Source organism: Lepidochelys kempii, chromosome 9 (assembly GCF_965140265.1).
Source record: "Lepidochelys kempii isolate rLepKem1 chromosome 9, rLepKem1.hap2, whole genome shotgun sequence".
In the NCBI taxonomy this organism is placed as follows: domain Eukaryota; kingdom Metazoa; phylum Chordata; order Testudines; family Cheloniidae; genus Lepidochelys; species Lepidochelys kempii.
In genome coordinates, this window is record NC_133264.1 from 2,787,971 (window position 1) to 2,809,602 (window position 21,632).

General features: G+C 48.1%; 1 protein-coding gene across 1 annotated transcript in view; it reads left to right on the forward strand.

Moving 5' to 3' along the window:
- The window catches only part of FGF12 (fibroblast growth factor 12), a 281,396-nt gene that overhangs the window by 79,947 nt on the left and 179,817 nt on the right, over nucleotides 1–21,632 (forward strand). The gene's annotated exons all lie outside the window — the stretch shown is intronic.

Genomic DNA, 21,632 nt, shown 5'->3' on the forward strand with positions numbered 1-21,632 from the left:
GAGATGTTTGTAGGAAGAACAAACTTCCCATCTGTGTCCATATGAAAGCCCTGAAACTAGTTTCACAAGATGTCTTAACCCTGGCAATGAACTCACTGTGGTAACGGCAGTAATTGTGCCAGGTCCATCCAAGGGGCAAGGTTTACTTGCATTTCTTGAAATGGTAGAAGTGAAAGAAGTTCAGTTCTGGGTGCCCAGAGGAGTCCTAGTGCTTGTCGATGAGAAAGGAATTGCCAACTCTGCAGGTGCCGCGAGGTGAATAATTTGTAGTGAACAATACAGCTGATGGATTTCACCTCTCTGTGGGTTGCTCATTAACACATCACAATTTCCACGGCTTTATTCATGATTGGAAATCATTTGCTGAAATATTCAGCAGCTGTTCCTGCTTCATGCACACTGCATGCATAGAGGCTGATGTTTGAATTTCAAGCTCTCTTTGGATTCGACACATCAGTCACATGGTATGTTTGTTTTCCCCTGATTGGATGAGTGTAGCACTTATATTTCTTGCACAAATAGTCATGGTTAGAACTTGACACTCAAAGAACATTCTGTAAGTCTTAAAAATGGATGTTTTCACAATTACTCTTACCAGGAAGCTTGTCCGGGAGAACAGAAGAGGGAGGGACTCAAGGGTGGGGGCCAGGAGGGGGGTTGGCGTGAAGCTGCTTTGGGGGCTTGACCCCACCTGAGCCAGATTGCTCTGAGACTGGACCCCTGGGCTTGTCAATGCACTCAGAGCTGAACCGTTCCAGTGCCGTAGGGATTGGCATCTTGATACCGTATAAGGGAGATGGGGGGGGGGGTAGGCCAGAAAGGGTTAAAGAAACGTAAAATATTTGTGAGTGTCCTAGCCTGAAAGTGGGCAGAAGGCAGGGTGAAGCCATGACCCTGAGCATGGCCCAGGAGATGTTAACAATGCTGTTTGAATGTTGGACCATCTGCGTAACCCTATGGCTCCTTACCTAGCAAGTTACAGTAATGCAGCCAGTTCACTGAAACAGAGACCAGTTTAGCCTTGCTTGCTCGCCACACTGTTATAGTGACAATCACACACTGCATCATGGCGGGATTGCAGGGGGAGGGGGCCAGGGGGTCTTTAATTATGATATAGACATTGATTCAAGAAATTTGATTCAAAGGAGAGGGAAGCAACCTTCTTCCTAAGACTTTCCCAGAGAATGGGGCATGGGATTACATTAAATATAAATTCCCCTAGTCTGCAAAAGAGTCAAATCTGCATCCCAATAAAAATAAATAAATACAAATTCTTTTGTCAGGGGAATTGACAAAGCAAATGGAAAGTATTGAATACTAACGAGATGTGAATTGATGCGAAGGTGTTGTCTGGGCCTTCGTTTGCTACTTTCAAAATGCTTTGCTACCCTCTGGTGGATTTCTTTGGGTTTGTGCAGCAGAATTAACATTCAGTGTGGGAAGTTTTTACACATTCAGAAACGGAACAGATCAGACTCAGGGGCATTTTGCTGTTTCCTACCCAACAGCATGTCAACAACCAGTTTTGTGTCTTAAGATGGATCAGTTATGTTTTGATTTAAGATGACAACTGCAAATGCAGGTTGGTTGGAGTGGGGGGTAAACTAGAGAAACAGGGACTGGAGCGAGGTGTTCTCTGTACACAGTGAGTGTTAGTGACTGGGAAGGGCTCCGGCTCGGCACCCCCGATGAAGGCTTTCTTTTTATGCAGAGGACATGAACCTGCTACCATCAAAGTTGATGATGACAAAGTTCCCGTTGCCCTCACAGAGCAAGTGGTGTCTTGCGGGGCAGAGAGGGGAGAGTCCCTGAGCTCAGGTTCTAGCCTGAGCCCAAACTCTACACTGCAGTTTGATAGCCAAGCAGCCTGAGGCAGCTGACTCGGGCCAGCTGCAGGTGTTTAACTGCAGTGTCAGCCTATCCTGGATGACTGTATGCGACTCATTGAACCCTTCCATGCCTCAGTTTCCCGAGCTGTACAGTTAGGATTTATTATATTGTCCTCCCTCACAGGGTGTTGAGGCTAAACTCACTGATGGTTTTTGAAGCCCACTGAAGTCAGTGGAAAGACTCTCTTTGGCTTCCATCGGCTGAGGTGCATACCCGGCCTATGGGATCGTTGGGTGACAGGCGATAGGTCTGGCTTGCCTCCTTTCTTAGTGGTGTAATTGGGAAGGTGATTGAAACATTAAGTTGTAAATAGGGGCTTGACAAACAGTATGCTGGAGCCAGGATGTCTGAGGTAGCTCAGATAACAGCAGCACCTCAATACTTGGGACTATGGACAAGATAAATCTGGAATATAAAGATCAGGTTCCAGTGAACAGCACACAGACAGAGCGTGCTGTACAGGGATTGGTTCCTGCAAAGTAACCAAGCCAAGCCAAAAATATGTGATTTAATGTATAGCAAATGCAATGCCATGTGTGACTGTATAGAAAGGAAGAGGTTGTCTGTGTAACATTGGATGTGCGTCCTATACCCACCCCCTATGCTTGAGTCTGATCAGCTCAGCACAGCTTTGCTGCATGCCAAATAAAGGAACCTGAGTGACAAAAGCCAGAGTCAAACTGAGTGTTTGGGATCCCAGAGAACTGGATGAAGCTCTCCCCAGACTGGACCAGGTGTTCTGGATAAGCCGAGTAGAAAAGGTCTCAGAGGGAATCCCAGCACAGGCGTAATACAAACGGAAGGGGTCAATGTTAATGTGAAAAGGTCGGCTTTGGAGGAATGTAGCCTGTGAGCGCTGCACAAATCAGGCACAAAAAGAAGTCTGCTGGGGAAAACAGTTCAGTAGATAACGAAACTGGGAAACAAAAATACAAATCTTTGACGAGACTCTGACTGTTTTTCCAAAAGTAGATCCCTAAATCGTGCCTCCCATATAGGTGCATGGGTGAAAGAAGGTAAATCCGTGAGCCAAGGGATGCAATTGTATCATAGAGGGAATTCTTCTTGTGTACAGGGTGAGGTAGTGGCCTGAGCACAGGATTTGGGCCAGGAACTCCTGAGTTCTAAACCTACTTGTGATACTGAGTCCATGTGCAGCTCTTGGCAAGTCACTTGTGGCCTGATTCCCGGCAAGTCTGATTGTCCCCATTTCACACATAGAGCGACGGCAGCGGGGGCCGGCGACACCGACCCCCCTGGCTGGGAGAGCAGTATGGCCTTGCTGCTGTGTGTGAAAGGCTTTCGAGGTAGGATGCTACCGCTGTGTTGGCCTGTCTGTCATCTCCTGGGGCGTGGATGCTTGCAGTGGTCTCAGAGCGCCTTGAACTGACACCGGGGAGGCCAGAAGCCATAGACAACCTTTGGTTGCGGGAGCTGCTGTCCTTGTCCCTGCATTGTGCCCTCGGGAAAGCATCATCCAAATGACCCCCTGGAGTGTTTCTTCCTGAACCTCTTGTGCCCGCATGTCTTGTATTCGCTCTTCATGAGCTTGTTGGGGCAACTGGGGACCAAAGGGTATGGAACCTGCACGGTTATAACAGAGGCAGTTTATCACCTGCTCTCATCTTCCACCCTGAATGAAAGAGCATTTTAAAATACTGCCTTTGGTTTCACTCTTCAGGCTAGGTTATGTTGGGTTACTGCTCCTGTCGGTGTGTGACTAGGTGCAAGCTGACCAAACCCAGTGTAATGCAAGAGGGTAGAGACTAAACTGTGTGTGTGTATGCCCTCTACCGCATGGAATCTAAACTGCTTAGCTCTGGGTCATAGACCCTTAGCCGCTGGTAATGAAAGGAGATTCGTCAATAGCTGAAATTGCAGTGCGTTTTTACTTTTACAGAGCTGCTGTACATTCATATAAGCCATAGTAATGCAGCATATTGAATACAATGAATTTCAGTCAGTGGCAACTGTGGATTTTTAAATAGTGTGTGTTTCTAAGAAAACATTTTCCTCAATGGCCTAAAAGAACCTGGCACCAAATCTGACGAGTATGAATAAAGCAATGAAGAGTAAAGCAGCAATAAATAAAATAACTCCATCAAACACAAGCAAACAAAAAATGGGGAGCTGGAGGAGAAAAGAGAAGGTGGCTCTCTGTCCTGCTGACAGCCTGTCTGTCCCGTCAGTTCTGGAAATGAAGTTGACCGTGGTGCGGGGAGAGTTATTTCATTTAAAGCCTCACCATGTATCATAAATATAAAGGGAAGGGTAAACCCCTTTAAAATCCCTCCTGGCCAGAGGAAAAATCCTCTCACCTGTAAAGGGTTAAGAAGCTAAAGGTAACCTCACTGGCACCTGACCAAAATGACCAATGAGGAGACAAGATACTTTCAAAAGCTGGGAGGAGGGAGAGACACAAAGGGTCTGTGTCTGTCTGTATGCTGCTTTTGCCGGGGATAGAACAGGAATGGAGTCTTAGAACTTTAGTAAGTAATCTAGCTAGGTATGTGTTAGATTATGATTTCTTTAAATGGCTGAGAAAAGAACTGTGCTGAATAAAATGACTATTCCTGTCTGTGTGTCTGTTTTGTAACTTAAGGTTTTGCCTAGAGGGATTCTCTATGTTTTGAATCTAATTACCCTGTAAGGTATCTACCATCCTGATTTTATAGAAGTGATTCCTTTACTTCTATTAAAAGTCTTCTTGTAAGAAAACTGAATGTTTTTTCATTGTTCTAAGATCCAAGGGTTTGGGTCTGTGGTCACCTATGCAAATTGGTGAGGATTTTTGCCAAACCTTCCCCAGGAAGTGGGGTGCAAGGGTTGGGAGGATTTTGGGGGGAAAGATGTGTCCAAACTACGTTTCCCAGTAAACCCAGTTAAAGTTTGGTGGTGGCAGTGGATCCAGGGGCAAAGGATAAAATTAATTTGTACCTTGGGGAAGTTTTAACCTAAGCTGGTGAAAGTAAGCTTAGGAGGTTTTCATGCAGGTCCCCACATCTGTACTCTAGAGTTCAGAGTGGGGAAGGAACCTTGACACCATGCGATTTGGTTCCAGTGTAGAAAAAAAAAAACCTCAGAAGCGTCACTGCTCTTTGTTTTTTCCAGGGCAATGCCCCTCTGCATCTCCTAGTGCCTCGGCTGGTCTGTCCAGAGGGGGACTTTGGTGATGTGGCCTACGTTGCTGGAAGCCGCTGAACAGGTGAACACATTGCTGAGCATGAAAGCGACACACAGAGAGATTTTATTTCTGAAACTCTTAAACTAGGTTAAAAGCAGCCAGCAATGGAAGACATCTGCTGAGGGAGCCAGTTAACTTTCAGATCTCGGGTGGTTCCACCCACACCTGGCTCCTGGATAGCTCAATGCTGACAAACCTACACCACTGCCAGTGGAAGATACCACAGGATGCTTTTGCTTGTCTACTTTCCTTGCTATCGTATTTTTTTTAGTTTGAATTCTGCCAGTTGCCAAATGTTGCTCATCATATTAATGCCAGGGGAGGATGAAATGGGATGGTACGTGTGTTAGAAGAGATTAGAATTAATCCAAAACCGGATTCAGTTCAGTTATTATACAAGCGATGTGGCTTTATACACAGATCTAGTATTATTTATAACTCTGGGTTGGGCAGTGGGTTACACTTTGGCAGATCATCCCAGCAACACCCAAGTGTGAGATATTTGAAAACGTTTATTCTCTAAGATCTGGCCAGGCAGTTCCTGTGCAGAACATCACTTTCCCCACAGGGGTTAAAGACAGAAGGGACCATTATGATCATCTAGTTTGACCTCCTGCACAGCACATGCCAGAGTGTTTCATCAAGTAGAATGTTGGAGTTTTGAGTGCCAGTCACCTGCTGCTTTAACCACTGGACACCCTTCCCCTCCCAAGCCAGGAATAGAACCCAGGAGTCCTGACTTCTAGTTAGTTCTCCACTTGCTTTAAGTCACTGGAACTCCCACTTTGCAGAGCTGGGAATAGAACCCAGGAGTCCGGACTCCCAGCTCACCCTTGCTCTGTCCGCTAAACGCCTTTTCAAAGCGTGAATTGTGCAGGAAGCGCCTTAAGTCTGGTGACTACATGAGCAGCCATTAAATGCAGAGCACCCTGGCTATGGCTGCTCTGCACAAACTATCTTTTAGCTTCCTCCTCTTGTGTTGGTCCTCTAGCAAATGAGAGCAGGAGCACCCTTTTAGCTAAGATGAGACCTGAAGGCGTGAAGGGCCGAGTGCTCGGCGCCTCCCAGGATTGGGTGATTTTACCCTTGGGGTTCCGTACCCTTATTGTGTGTAATGGAGGGAGTATCCAATGCAGGCCCTGATCTGGATCAGCTGCTCCAATGTGCCCCAGTGTGCTGGAGGATCTGGCCTTCAAACTGTATCCTTCTATGGCAAAATGTTTCCCCTGGGCACAGACCCATGTTTATATCAGACCCTTTGGTTCATCCTCTTTTCACCCTAGTGCTTGTACTGTGGTAGCACCTGGAGGGTGCCCCCTGGTTCCAGGCACTGCATGCGCCTCACATCTAGCACTTGAGTGGCACCTTCCAGCTCAGTGAGCCCTCCCAAGCCCCTGGAGGGAGGGAGGCGGTATTCTAAAAGCTGGACATAGTCAGCCAAAGAAAATCCCCGTACGGGGTCACTAAAAGTGCAAAGATGAAGTAGCCTCAGCCAGGTCTGTTTGCTTTCCATGACCATCTGAACGTGCATTTCACTTGCATGTTGGCTAAAAGCAGGTGGTAAGCTTGCACTCATGTATCAAGGGAAGGGACTACCCTCTATAGGGGGTGGGCCATTCCTTGCCACGGCCGGGAGCCAGGACTCCCCAAGCCCCTCCCCAGAGCCCTGAGACAGGCAGTTAGTCAAGCTAGAGAAGAGTCTGGCCTCACGCTGCCCAGCTCCGAACAATGCGTCCGTGTGAAAGTGACAGTGGCAAATTACATTGAAATGCTGCACCCAGCCACCAGCCCAACACTTCTGTGTGCTCCACAAAGCAAGATGTAAAAATGCCAAAAATGCTCCAAGCCGGTGTGCACCCTCGCCTTGAGAGAATCAAAGCCCCAGGCACCGGTCTACGGAGCTTGTGCCTTAATCTGGTTCTGTTCAGCCTCTCCCTGTAGCACACTTGGCCGCCTCCTGCTGACGTGGGGAGGGGAAGGCAAGGACAGCATGATCTGACCAAAGCCTCGGTCGTGTTGTGCTAATTACAAAGTGACAGAGGAACGCAGGTGAGTGTTGCGATCCCATTGTGGATAGATTTTGAAGTGTGCACTCTGCTGAGAAAGTTCACAGTCTCTCAGCTTCTGCAACAGCATTGGTATTGAGCAGCTTGCTCGCAGGACCAAATACTGTTTTAATTGAGGCCAATTTTAGCCCAGGGAAAGCAAGAGTCTGCTGGAGTAGCAAGATATGTTGCTGATGCACCTTGGCTACGTTTTCAGCTCTTACTGTACAGTCATTAACAGTTAGTGGCAAAAAAATTCCTAAGGGATGCATTGACTTCGTGACTCCTCTTTGAGGCAATGAAAATACCCAACTATAGTCCAAGCCAATGAGCTGAAGATTTCCAGAGTCTAAATTACACTCTAATCTATATAATACACTTGAGAGACATCCCCTCTGCATGACCTGTGTAGTACAAGACAGCAGGATGTCCCTTTCAAGGAAGAATACACGTTGGAACAACAAAACACCAGGGAAGTCAATGAAGCAACACCAGCGAACACCAGCTAAGGATCTGGCCCACTGTGTGGGCCACTAAAACCCCTAGCGCCCGACTTCAGCCCAAAGTGGGCTCTGTAACAGCATGGTGGGGTTTTGCACTAATACATTTTTTGGTGAATAGACTGCCTGATCATGCAAGGTGCCAGGCAACTACAGAGTGTCACTGGATGAGCAGCGGTCACTTGGCAGCTCAGCAGAGGTGCTCAACCGCTCACCAGGTGCAGCCCTTGGTGTTGTGGAAAGGTGGTCTCTTGACAGGCATAGAGATGGAAATCCTTTGTCCGTAGGAGAGGTACAATCCAGGAGGGTTAAATTCCCACTAGGGTGATTCCTGAGCAACCCTGGAGCATGCAGCACAGCGATAGCTGTAGAGTTGTGATTGATCCCCGCTTGTTGCGATACTAAATAACAGAAGAGAGCAGCAAGGAGGACTGCAGGCATATCAAATAATGTGAAGGAAACCAAACCATCCAACAAACAGTTAACCTAGCTGTTCCCTCCATGGCTTTCTGGTGGGGAAATGGGTGCTCCTCTCCTCAGTATGTATTCTTTATCCAGAGGAAGGAAATGACAGAGAGAGAGACGTTAAAGGACTATGAAACCTGGGAACGGGAAATAAAAAAGAGGAGAAGTTGAAATATGAAATACAAAGAGCAGCGTCCACTACGCGGAGTGCAAACATTGCAGATGGACAACAGGTTGGCTAAGTCAGACACGCGTTGGTCCCTTATTGCTCTGATTCAATATAAACATCCCCAAGAGAAGCCATAATCTTGCCTTGCAAGTGATACAGACCAGGGTGCTCTGACAACTTCTTGTGCTGCCTCCTGGCTTAAATAATGAATCTGAGACAATCGGAGAGGCCAGACTTCTCCAACTGGGAGCTTTGTGGGTGGTGCCCATGGTGAGCTACGATCCACCAGCCCACATGCTAGGCTAGTACCAGTAAGCTACCAGGTGATGGCTGCAGTCTGAGGATGGTCTGGGGACCCATAGACCCAGGTATGAGACCTGTGAGCCCTCACAGCAGGAACCCTGCCTTAAATATCCACTGGTGAGACTATAGCTAAGGAAGGAATTGTAGGGTTTCCTAGAATCACAGAGATTAGGTGTGGGAAAAACCTATCTTCCCCCATGCAGAAAGCTGGCTGGAGAACCAAGCCCAAGAGGAGAGTGGTGAAGAGCCTGTAAAAGGAAATGCTATCCAGCTATTAGCTAGTCTAACTCTGGGGTGCTCTCCCAGGGTGATCTGCCCCTTTCATAGCCTGGGCTGGTTGTGGGGAGCAGGGTGGAGACAAGCCCATGGGGCAGCGGCTGGGAATGGGCTGACCAGCACAGCATGATGGCCCGTGCACTCAGCTGGGCAATATAAGGGGGGAAAACTGGGAGAGAAGTGTCATGTAACCAGAGCAGGCTGCCGGCAGGCAGACTGACCCTTTGGAGGCCCTGCCTGGTAGCTGCCAGAGGACCCCAGCCAGACTTTGTGTTACTTTGTGCATATCTGTCTTGTTTGTGAAGACAATAAACTGAGCCCTGGCGAAAGGGACAGAAAACTCAGCTGGGGGTGGCGGATTGTCTATTCCCAGCTAGTGACTAGGGCTGCCAGTATATAGGCACCAATGAAGGATTTCCCCTGTAACTTCTTCACCCCTAAGAAGTCTGTGTTTGCCTCCACCACTTGGGGATCATGAATCCCACAGGCTCTATCAGAGATTAGTTAACAAATTGTTCCCAGAATTTACCCTTAGTTAATTTAGTCCCATTACCAAATGCTTTAGTTGATAAGGTGCAATGCCAGCTTGATTCAACTCTGCTTTCCATGGACGACCGCTGCAAATCTTACTGTGGGACACACTAGCTGTGGGCTTGCTAGCTCTGCTCTCCGGGAAACGTCACAGCTTCTGCAGGAGGGGATAGACAGACAAACCTGCATCTGGGGTCCCAGCCACTTTCCTTCCCATTTAATGGGCCGCCCCTGGTACACAGGAGCAGAGTGGTTGGTGCAGGGTCCAATGAACGCTGGAAGGAAGTAATATCCTTCTAAACAACTCAGGGCAAGGTCAGAGTGCCAGGAGTCCACCTGCTCTGTGGGAGTTTGCACCAGCTCGCATTAGGGTGAAGGTGGCTCCTTGTTTCTTACTCACAGTGAGAGGCTAGTGATTACATGCTGGCCTGCAGCTTTAAAGCAGATGGAGGGCTGAGTGGTGTTGCTTGCATCCTCTTCCAAGGGATTTTGTAGAGGCACTGGCTGATTGATGTTCTGCCCCTGGGAGCTACTCTTCTCCTTTCTCCGAGTTTCTGCTGGTGGTAACCCCAGGGCCAGGGTAGTTCCTTGCGACACCCCCAAGACACAGCCAGGCGGCTTTTGCCAGCTCTCCGGTCCTTTGTTTAAAGTCTCTTTCTCCTCCCACCCATCCTCTGCCAAGATGGGCTTGTTTCTCTAGGTAGGGTTCTGTGCTAGGCAAGAGCTGTAGTAAATAAAGACTGAGTTGTCTTTGGTACACTGCTCAGCAATCCTGTATAAACTAGGGTTTCATTAGGGCCTGAATGTGAATGAAAAACACAGGACAGCGATAACTACTATTAGGAGGCAGGGGAGGAGGAAAGAAGATATAATGTGAGACAGACACACCCACCCACGCAGGGTCCTTGTAGTGTGTCTGGAGCTGCACTTGTACTAACTCCACCCCCTAGTTTGCATAAATCCCTCTGGGAGGGGCCATCCCTTGCTGTAAAACTGGAGCTCCAGTCTGCCTCCCAGCCAGTGACAAGCTCGACTCTTGGCAGAGAGATGCAGCAAGGATCAAGTGGAGTTAATTTAATATCTAAAGAGGGTCAGACTGAGCCCCAGATTCTTCTCTTGGAAAGGGGAGACAGAGGCAGAATTGAGGGAAGCCTCCCTGGGGAGGAGCAGGTTTAATTGCAGAGATTGTTTTGTTTTGTGTAGGGGTGGGGAGGGGAATGGCACACACACACACGCACAAAGGGGGACAAATCCTGTAGCAGAGCATGCCCCCTCCCTGCACCTACCCAAGTTAAAAAGAACTGGGGAGGCAAGGGTAAAAGGGAAGGAGTTTTCCTTTGTTCTGGAGGGGGGTTTAGATTCAATATGTGGATCTAGGCTTGGAACGCCCCAGTATCTGGGGACATTCAGCTCTGGGATGAAATGGCGGAGAGGGTTGCTGGGTAAACTCAGCTCTCGATCTGTTTTGGCTGTTTTGCTGTTTTGGCCTGGAGCGGCTCCCATTGGCCTATTGGTCTGGAGGATACAGTGGATCACAAATTGAAAATGAGTCAACAAGGTGATGCTGTTGCAAAACATGCCAATATAATTCTGGGGTGTATTAGTGGGAGTGTCGTGGAAGGGAATTGTCCCGCTCTACTGGATATTGGTGAGGGCTCAGCTGCACTATTGTGCCCTGTTCTGGGGGGCATGCTTCAGGTAAGATGGGGATAAATTGGAGAGAGTCCAAAGAGGAGCAGCAGAAATGATAAAAGGTTTGGAAAATCTGACCTTGAGAGGACTGGGCTTGTTCAGTCATGAGAAGAGCAGACCGAGGGGGGACCTGATAAGTCTTCCAATACGATAAGGGAACCTATAAAGAGGACGATGATCAATTGTTCTGTGTTCACTGAGGGTAGGACAAGATGGAATCAGCAAGGGAGATGTAGGTTAGATATTAGGAAGAACTTTCTCACTCTCAGGGTAGTTAAGCTCTGGAACAGGCTTCCAAGGGAGGTTGTGGAATCCCCATCACTGGAGGGTTTCACAAACAGGTTGGACAAACACCTGCCAGGCTTCTGTGAAATAGCTTGCTGTCTAGTGGCCAGGGCTCAGCTTGTCCCAGAGTTGCTGGCTGGTGCAGAGCAAAGTGGGGTCAGGGCTGTGAACAGAGTCCATGGGAGTGACTCTGCCCACTTCTTGTAAGAGCTTGGGGGGTGCAGGCTGGCTGTGAACAGCCCCCCAGGGACTAGGAGAGAATTCCCTGCAGGAGCAGGTGCTGTCTTGGGCTGCTGTCAGTGGTCCCCCGGCCCAAGAGCCTTGGTGTAAAGGGGTGGGGCCATAGCACACATGCCCCGTGGCAATTCCAGCTTGTGCCACAAGCCATAAGCAGTGCCAGGGAGCCTGCTGTAGCTAAGAGCAGCCCCTCAGGCTGCCAAAGTTACACTGGGGGCTGTCTTGGGCCCTGGCAGAGACCAGAATCAGGTGGGCACAATAGTGACTTAAAGCCCCTATCAGTGCAGCCCATCCATGCTCTGTGCTGTCTCTCCCTGTCTCTGTCATAAGGCCACTCCCACTCCTGCAGCGGGCCACGGTGGGACAAGCCTGCCTGAATTTCCCTCCTCCAGAGTCCCCAGAAATAGTTCAAAATAGTCCCAAGTAAAAATATAGCCCTTGCGGCCTTCATTGGTTACAGCAATCCTGTGCCCATAAACCGTAACCAAGTCCCATAAGCCTAGACCAGAATTGCCGCAGCACAATCTAGAGCAGTACGTATGACACACTGCCCTGGCATCCCTCAGAGCCGTCCTCCCCTACCTTGTACTCGGACAGCCACCCCTCATTTCCAAGTAGAGTGCAGCCCCGTCTTCCCAGTAGGACCCCCTGAGTCTCTCCTCTGCGAGACTTGTCAGGGGCGCGCCGCTCACTCCACCTGACTCTCTCATGGTTCTCCTGGGCCCACGAGGTGAAGATGTCAATGGCTCAGCCACATTGCTGCTCCTCTCTGGCCCTGTGTTCCGGCTCTCGGAGCCAACAGGCATCTCCCTCCGCTGCCTTCGGCCCTGGCCTGGGGTTGCCAGCCGACAAACCCCTTTGCTGCTCTCTTGCCTTCAGCTGTCCTCCAGGAACCACCTTCTGCTTCCTTCCCGGACCTTTCACAGCCCCCTGGCCGCTCTCACCTGCCCTTCTACCGAAGCCAGTCTGCTCAGCTGGGCCTGTCCCTGTCTCTGATTCGCCCTGGTCCTTTATAGCCCCCAGGTGCTGCCCTGCCCTCTTAACTGGCCAAATGGGAGGCCTGCTTTGGCACAGGCATGCTGGCCCTGTCCTGCTTTGTTTACTGGACCTGGCACAGCGGGCAGACTCTGTTAGTGCAGTGATGCTAGACTCGAGCAGTCCTTCTGCTACCCTGAATGCAGCTGCGTGGGTGGGTCTGTTACCGACATCACGCGCCCTGCCCCATGGCACACCCTTGCAGTCCGGCCCTCGCTGAGGACAGGAATAAGAATCCATGTGCTGTGCTGAATGGACCAGTCCGATTGCTGGCAGACGGCAGAGGTGGGAAGTATTCCGATTCCTTGTAACAATAATACATAATGAGAGTTCTCCAGCACTTCAGAGTTCCTTTCATCTGAGGATCTCCAAGTGTGTGGCAAATAATGTCACCCACTTCACAGAAGGGGAAGCAGTGTTAGCGAGAGCATAAGTGACTTGCACAAGGCTGGGTGTGTCAATGTTGCTGCTAAGAACAAAGAGACAGGCCATCTTCCCGTCTGAACCAGCCTCGTCACTATGTACTCGCATGGCCAGGCTACTCTCTGCTTGGCTGGAGCATGTCTAGGCCTGTTCTCTGAGACAACCAAGATGCAGTAGGTCAGTTCGAATACAATGAGCAGGTCCCTCTGTCTTGCCACTTACCATCCTCAGACTCTATTTTTAAGCTCTCTGATAGAGTGAAAATCAAGAAATGGGAACTAATCGCCCAGGAACAATATTGGCAGCCCTGAAAGTAAAACCAGTGTGGTAGCGGTGGGGCTTGAGCCGTATTACCTTTGCCTGGTAGGACTCTCTCTACCTGAATCTGCTTGGATAGTCTGTTTCCAATTCCAGCGTTTGTGGGATTACAGTAGTATTACCACACTCTGAAAATCCTGAACCACGCCACGCCCACCTCTCTCTAACTCAGAGGCTAGACATTTGATACACAAAGTCTTCTTTATGTATTATATGATGCTCCCTCTCAATGTCTGGAAATGCTGCTAATAAATACTTATTACTGTGAGCCTTTTATGTGTCTGAGGATAAACCTATTAAACGATCAAGGGTGTAGTACGTCTTTGTTTTCTAAATCCGCTTTGGTGAGCTGAAGAGAGATTTTCTATGCCAGTCTATCAATCAAGTGCTGAAAGTGTTTTCCATTAGTTGTACACACGTGGTGGTCTTGTATGTTGACCAGATTAAAGCAATTAAAGAAGGAGTCTTTCCTGCTTGATGTATGTAATATCATGCTGCTGTCTTTCCTGGAGATGGGGAGCAGCTCTCTCCCCACAACTTCCCAGGTGCTTTCATAGAATCATAGAATATCAGGGTTGGAAGGGACCCCAGAAGGTCATCTAGTCCAACCCCCTGCTTGAAGCAGGACCAATTCCCAGTTAAATCATCCCAGCCAGGGCTTTGTCAAGCCTGACCTTAAAAACCTCTAAGGAAGGAGATTCTACCACCTCCCTAGGTAACGCATTCCAGTGTTTCACCACCCTCTTAGTGAAAAAGTTTTTCCTAATATCCAATCTAAACCTCCCCCACTGCAACTTGAGACCATTACTTCTCGTTCTGTCATCTGCTACCATTGAGAACAGTCTAGAGCCATCCTCTTTGGAACCCCCTTTCAGGTAGTTGAAAGCATCTATCAAATCCCCCCTCATTCTTCTCTTCTGCAGGCTAAACAATCCCAGCTCCCTCAGCCTCTCCTCATAAGTCATGTGTTCTAGACCCCTAATCATTTTTGTTGCCCTTCACTGGACTCTCTCCAATTTATCTACATCCTTCTTGTAGTGTGGGGCCCAAAACTGGACACAGTACTCCAGATGAGGCCTCACCAATGTCGAATAGAGGGGAACGATCACGTCCCTCGATCTGCTCGCTATGCCCCTACTTATACATCCCCAAATGCCATTGGCCTTCTTGGCAACAAGGGCACACTGCTGACTCATATCCAGCTTCTCGTCCACTGTCACCCCTAGGTCCTTTTCCGCAGAACTGCTGCCTAGCCATTCGGTCCCTAGTCTGTAGCGGTGCATTGGATTCTTCCATCCTAAGTGCAGGACCCTGCATTTATCCTTATTGAACCTCATCAGATTTCTTTTGGCCCAATCCTCCAATTTGTCTAGGTCCTTCTGTATCCTATCCCTCCCCTCCAGCGTATCTACCACTCCTCCCAGTTTAGTATCATCCGCAAATTTGCTGAGAGTGCAATCCACACCATCCTCCAGATCATTTATGAAGATATTGAACAAAACCGGCCCCAGGACCGACCCTTGGGGCACTCCACTTGATACCGGCTGCCAACTAGACATGGAGCCATTGATCACTACCTGTTGAGCCCGACAATCTAGCCAGCTTTCTACCCACCTTATAGTGCATTCATCCAGCCCATACTTCCTTAACTTGCTGACAAGAATACTGTGGGAGACCGTGTCAAAAGCTTTGCTAAAGTCAAGAAACAATACATCCACTGCTTTCCCTTCATCCACAGAACCAGTAATCTCATCATAAAAGGCGATTAGATTAGTCAGGCATGACCTTCCCTTGGTGAATCCATGCTGGCTGTTCCTGATCACTTTCCTCTCATGCAAGTGCTTCAGGATTGATTCTTTGAGGACCTGCTCCATGATTTTTCCAGGGAGTGAGGTGAGGCTGACTGGCCTGTAGTTCCCAGGATCCTCCTTCTTCCCTTTTTTAAAGATTGGCACTACATTAGCCTTTTTCCAGTCATCTGGGACTTCCCCCGTTCGCCACGAGTTGAAAGGGACCTCAGGAGGTCATCTAGTCCCACCCCCTGCTCAAAGCAGGACCAATCCCCAACTAAATCATCCCAGCCAGGGGTTTGTCAAGCCTGACCTTAAAAACTTCTAAGGAAAGAGATTCCACCACCTCCCTAGGTAACCCATTCCAGTGCTTCACCGCCCTCCTAGTGAAAAAGTTTTGCTAACATCCAACCTAGACCTCCTCCACTGCAACTTGAGACCATTACTCCTCGTTCTGTCATCTGCTACCACTGAGAACAGTCTAGATCCATCCTCTTTGGAACCCCCTTTAAGGTTGAAAATAGCTATCAAATCCCCCCTCATTCTTCTCTTCCGCAGACTAAACAATCCCAGTTCTCTCAGCCTCTCCTCGTAAGTCATGTGTTCCAGTCCCCTAATCATTTTTGTTGCCCTCCACTGGACTTTTTCCAATTTTTCCACATCCTTCTTGTAGCGTGGGGCCCAAAACTGGACACAGTACTCTAGATGAGGCCTCACCAATGTCGAATAGAGGGGAATGATCACGTCCCTCGATCTGCTGACAATGCTCCTACTTATACATCCCAAAATGCCATTGGCCTTCTTGGCAACAAGGGCACACTGCTGACTCATATCCAGCTTCTCGTCCACTGTAACCCCTAGGTCCTTTTCTGCAGAACTGCTGCCGAGCCACTCGGTCCCTAGTCTGTAGCGGTGCATGGGATTCTTCCATCCTAAGTGCAGGACTCTGCACTTGTCCTTGTTGAACCTCATCAGATTTCTTTTGGCCCAATCCTCTAATTTGTCTAGGGCCCTCTGTATCCTATCCCTACCCTCCAGAGTATCTACCTCTCCTCCCATTTTAGTGTCATCTGCAAACTTGCTGAGGGTGCAATCCACACCATCCTTCAGATCATTAATGAAGATATTGAACAAAACCGGCCCAAGAACCGACCCTTGGGGCACTCCACTTGATACCGGCTGCCAACTAGACATGGAGCCATTGATCACTACCTGTTGAGCCCAACAATCTAGCCAGCTTTCTATCCACCTTATAGTCCATTCATCCAGCCCATACTTCTTTAACTTGCTGGCAAGAATGCTGTGGGAGACTGTGTCAAAAGCTTTGATAAGTTAAGGAACAACATGTCCACTGCTTTCCCCTCATCCACAGAGCCAGTTATCTCGTCATAGAAGACAATTAGAATAGTCAGACATGACTTGCCCTTGATGAATCCATGCTGACTTTTCCTGATCACTTTCCTCTCCTCTAAGTGCTTCAGAATTGATTCCTTGAGGACCTGCTCCATGATTTTTCCAGGGACTGAGGTGAGGCTGACTGGCCTGTAGTTCCCAGGATCCTCCTTCTTCCCTTTTTTAAAGATGGGCACTACAATGTTTCAGAACATTCTGCCATGTAGTTTCTGTATGGTAGGTGACATTAGTTCCACAAGAAACCCTGTCTTTGGAAAGGCTTGATGGATTCGCTTCCTTCATGATGAGGAGGAGGCTGAGCTTGTGATTAAAACAGTGGACTGGGACTTAGGAGATCTGAGTTCACTTCCCTGTTCTGCTCCAACCTTCTTGTACACACATGACAATACAGTTCCTTCCCTGCAACTCTCTTCTGATGTGTCTGAGCCTTTCCTAGCAAGCTTTTGTGTTCCAGCAAATGCAGCCTTTGTCTTTGTCATAAACATACAGCAGCTAAGGGTAGCATAAAATCCCTCCTTTACCTGTAAGGGGTTAAGAAGCTCAAATAACCTGGTTGGCACCTGACCAAAAGGACCAATAAGGGAAGAAGATCCTTTCAAATCTGTGGGGGGAGGTTTTGTTTGTGTGGTCTTTTGTTGTTCTCTCTTGGACAGAGAGGGACCAGGGTAGGAAAAACCATCTCCTAAAACTCTACCTGAAATAAGCATCTATATTACAAAGATTGTAAGTAAAGAAAGGAAATGCATTAGATTATCTTTTGGTTTAGTTTGTGAATTTTCCCTATGTTAAGAGGGAGGTTTATTCCTGGTTTGTGTGTTTTTTGTAACTTTGAAGTTTTGTCTAGAGGGGAATCCTCTGTGTTTTTAAATCTTATTACCTGTAAAATTACCTTCCATTCTGATTTTACAGAGGTGCTTCTTTTACTTTATTCTTCATAATAAAGTTCTGTTTTTAAGAATCTGATTGTTTTTTAGTGTCCTAAAAACCCAAGGGTCTGATCTGTGCTCACCTTGTTTAGCTGTTTGGTTGTATATTATTCTTAAGCCTCCCCAGGAAAGGGGGTGAAGGGCTTGGCGGGATATTTTGGGAAAACAGGAACTCCAAGTGGTCCTTTTCCTGAATCTTTGTCTAACTCACTTGGTGGTGGCAATACCATCCAAGGACAAGGAAGAATTTGTGCCTTGAGGAAGTTTTTAACCTAAGATCGTAGAATTAAGCTTAGGGGGTCTTTCATGTGGATCCCCACATCTGTACCCCAGAGCTCAGAGTGGGGAGGGAACCCTGACAGTCTTATTCAGGGGTGTTTTTAGTAATGGCATTCCACCTACAAGTGGGATTTGACCAGCTGTGGGATTTGATCATGGCTGTTGTGGGTGCTCCCATGCAGCGAGCCGGAGCAAGGTTTATGCATGACTTATATCCACAGAAACCATACCTAAACCTAACTGTACCTAAGCCCTCTGCAAAGGAGTAAATTTCTTCTTGAGTTGCCCTATCTTTGTCCTATAATGAGTAACCATCTCCATCAATATCCTTTGACTATTTCACTGCATTTCTCCTTAAAAACAATTGCAGTTATCTTTCCAAAAGTGGCATGGGCTTTAATGCTTGGCTCACATGTTGTTTTGAGTGATTTATCGAACTGAATTATTACTTTATTGATTACATTGTGGTTGCATCCAAAATGTGCTCGGTGCTTTGCAAACCCTGAGCAAAACACACTATGCTTCCTAAAGGACCTCCCTCTAGCCATTTTCCTGCCTCCGTTTCATAGCTTACCCCTGCCAGAAGCAAGGCTGTATCTGTCTACAGAGGAAATGAGTGTGTGCCTAGCAAATCTTCTACAGCTAGCCTTTAAAATGGCCAAATGACAACATGCATCAATTATTTCTTCTCTGTGGGCTTGATTCTGTTCTCCTTCCTGTGATGTAAATCAGGACTAATTCTGTTGAAACCAGAGTGTAGCATGGCTTTGAAGATCAAAATCAGGCCCTATAGCTCGAGTTCAGCTGGACACTATCGAGAAGACCTACGTGAATAATTTGTAAACATAGTCCTCAAAGAACGTATTTGAATATCCTGGAATTTTTTAAAATGTTATTTCCCCCCATCACGCTAATCCTGCTCCACTCACAAATATGGCAGGGTCAGAATTCCCTCTTGCATTCAAATGAACGTTCATTTATAATTTCTGGGCTCTTTGTCCAACTCTGTCAAAGTAAAACAAAACAAGAACCCCTGCCATCCCAGCTCTACCTTTTAAAAGTTTGTCACTCATGTGGATGATAGCATCTGCTACTTGAGGAATTCAAAAGAGATTTAAAAGTGGTTTCTCTCTTCCCTTTTTCTCAGGGACAACTGTGAAACTGACCAAACTAGTTTCTATTCCTCCTTTGCATGCACATACAGAATGCTGCTCTGGCTAAATTTCCAGCTCTGCAGGGAGATTACCTAAATATGCCAATTAACCAAGAGTTTTTTATTTATTTTTAATGTAAGGAACCATTTCTACTGGGTTTTCCCAGAACTTGTATATTGTGCTAACAAACCTAGATCTGGGGCCTAGATTGCTAGTTGTTTATAAGTCTGTTTCTCACAGTCTCCTAATTATTAAATGTTCCCCAAATTCATATAGGGTCCTTTAATGCCCATCCAAACCTCACTAGCAGGAACACATTCTCCTCCCTGTATCTAAGGCTTGGTCTACACATAACAATTATGTTGGCATATCTGCATTGGTTGGGGGGTGAAAAATCTAGCTGCATCTATTCTGGGGGTTATGTCATTGGAAGAATGCTTCTGTCAGCGTAGCTACCGTCATTCAGGGAGGTGGTGTTCCTACCCGGATGGATAAACCCCTTCCATCTCTGTAGGCTGCGTCTACACTATGGGGTTATGCCGGCCTAGCTACGGCACTGTAGCTGTGTTCATAAAGTCTCCGTCGTGTAGACAAGCCCATAGCCAATGTCGCTGAGGGAGTTGATGTCCCTGGACTGATAGAAAAGCATCTTCTGTTGGTGTAGGCTGCATCTACACTCCGGGGCTATGCTGGTATAGGCTCTGTAGTGTAGACAGGGGACTGCCTCCCTCCTGGTGTGGCCTGCTGCAGTTGATCAGTGGAAGCGCTAAGGATGGAGCCCCCTCGTTTATAACTCTGAATGGGCTGGTGGCAGGAGGGCATCTTGATTTGAAACTCTCCCTTCTTCTTGACTTGCCAGTGCCCAGAATTGTTCACATTCCAGGTGTGCTACTGAAGCATTTGTGGAAGTGGATCTTTACTGTTGTTTGTTCCAGTATATGTTGCAATAGCCTCAATCAGACACTGGGGGTTCCATGGGGTAAGTACTGTACATGGGTGTAGGAAAATGTACCAGCCCGTTCGCAGAGGACCTGCAGTCTTGGTTCATGACCAGATGTAGCAGGTGGATGAAAGATAAACTTGGGAGAAGGGGGATGAGGTGATTATATCTTCGTGTAATAATAGTAGTCTCAGTTTGCCATCTGCTGGCTATGTTCTGTAAGCACAGAGAAACAGGCATTGCTCTGGTATTTAAAGGAGACTGAGGTGATAGTCCTGGGAGAGGGGGCAGGGTGGTTTGTGTAGGATCCTGTGGTGAGATATGGAGTTGGGATATGGGGCAATTCTGTTTATTCTGTGGCATGGTGGTTTTTCCAAGGAGTTTGCTGGAATGACCTGGATGGGTGGGTCATAAATACACAATGTGGAAGTTAATGATCCCCCCTGTGGTGACTTTCAGCAGAGGGTACCCTGGCAATAAGTACTGTGGGCACAAGATCTGTGATTAATAACGAATCCCCTGGGAGCAGCATTTGCTGCACAGTAAGGTTTGAGGTGCTACAACAATGTAATTAATTAGCTGACGGAAATAAGCAGGCCCCGTCTTTTTGCAATTTTTAAATGATCGGTTTACAATTACCGAGCAAGCATTTGAAATGTTTTTTAAGATCTAAATAAGAAATGCAGCTGTCATCTGCGTTTAATGGCTGGTTTGATGGTCAGGATTGGCTTTCATTTTAACTGCCCTGAGCTAGGGTCTGGATCCACGGCGTGACTCCGGCATCGCAATGCTCAGTGTCACAACGCCTCCTCTTTACAAATTCACTGGAACAGCAATGGGATCCAACCCCCCTGAGTTAGGTAAGTAGGTTCCCTCTCCAAGGCCTGGGGAGAGACAGGTGCCCACAGAGCCAGCACACTAGGTGCGGTGCTGCCTAAGCTAGCCAATGGGAGATGCTGATGAGAGGCAGGTGCGGTGCCAAGTCTGGGCTGCAGGGAGGCACTTAGCTCTGTTAGCAATCCAGGAACAGAAACCCTCTCCTGGGGCCAGGCAGCTTGGGTGGCCATTCTCGCAAGAGGAGGAAGTGGGGAGGAATGGCTCCCTTTACAACTTTTGAGCATTCACCCAGAATGTGGGAGACCCAGCGGGAGAGAGGAATTGAACAGGGGTCTCCTGCCTCTCAGGAGCATGCCCTAACCAGAAGGCTATAGGATGGTCTGATGGGGGTTTCCCTCAGTCTCTCCTGTTTTAAAGCTGTTCCACTTTAGATAAATAATTTAAATAGTCAGTGGAGCAAGGGACTGGTCCCTGGGTCTCCCCCGCCCCATGGGTGCCCTAGCTACCAAGCTATACAATACCCTTCCCCCCACCACCCCTGGCCCAATCAAAATTCCATTAAAAGTTTGTTTTGTTTTTTGGAAAAGTTCCTGACCAGCTGCAGTACTAGACAGCCATGCTCTACTTGTGTGACCCTCACCAGGACCCGAGCACGTCGGGCTGAGCCCCCAACCCTGTGTGTGTGCCGGGGTTCAGCTCGGACCCAGCTAACCAGGTGCTGGTGCCCCCAGACAATGGGAACATCATCTTCAAAGATTCAACCAGGCGAGATAAACACTAGCCCACAGCAGAGGCCACAGGCCCAGGCACCTACCAGCGAGTAAGCGTTGAGGCCCAAACCCCCTTGGCCCGCAGCTCTCGGAGCAGTGACATTCAGATGTTTGCAGTGGTGTTCGGGGCACTGGCTGTCGCTTGTCAGTGGAGTCCAGGGCGGCAGCCC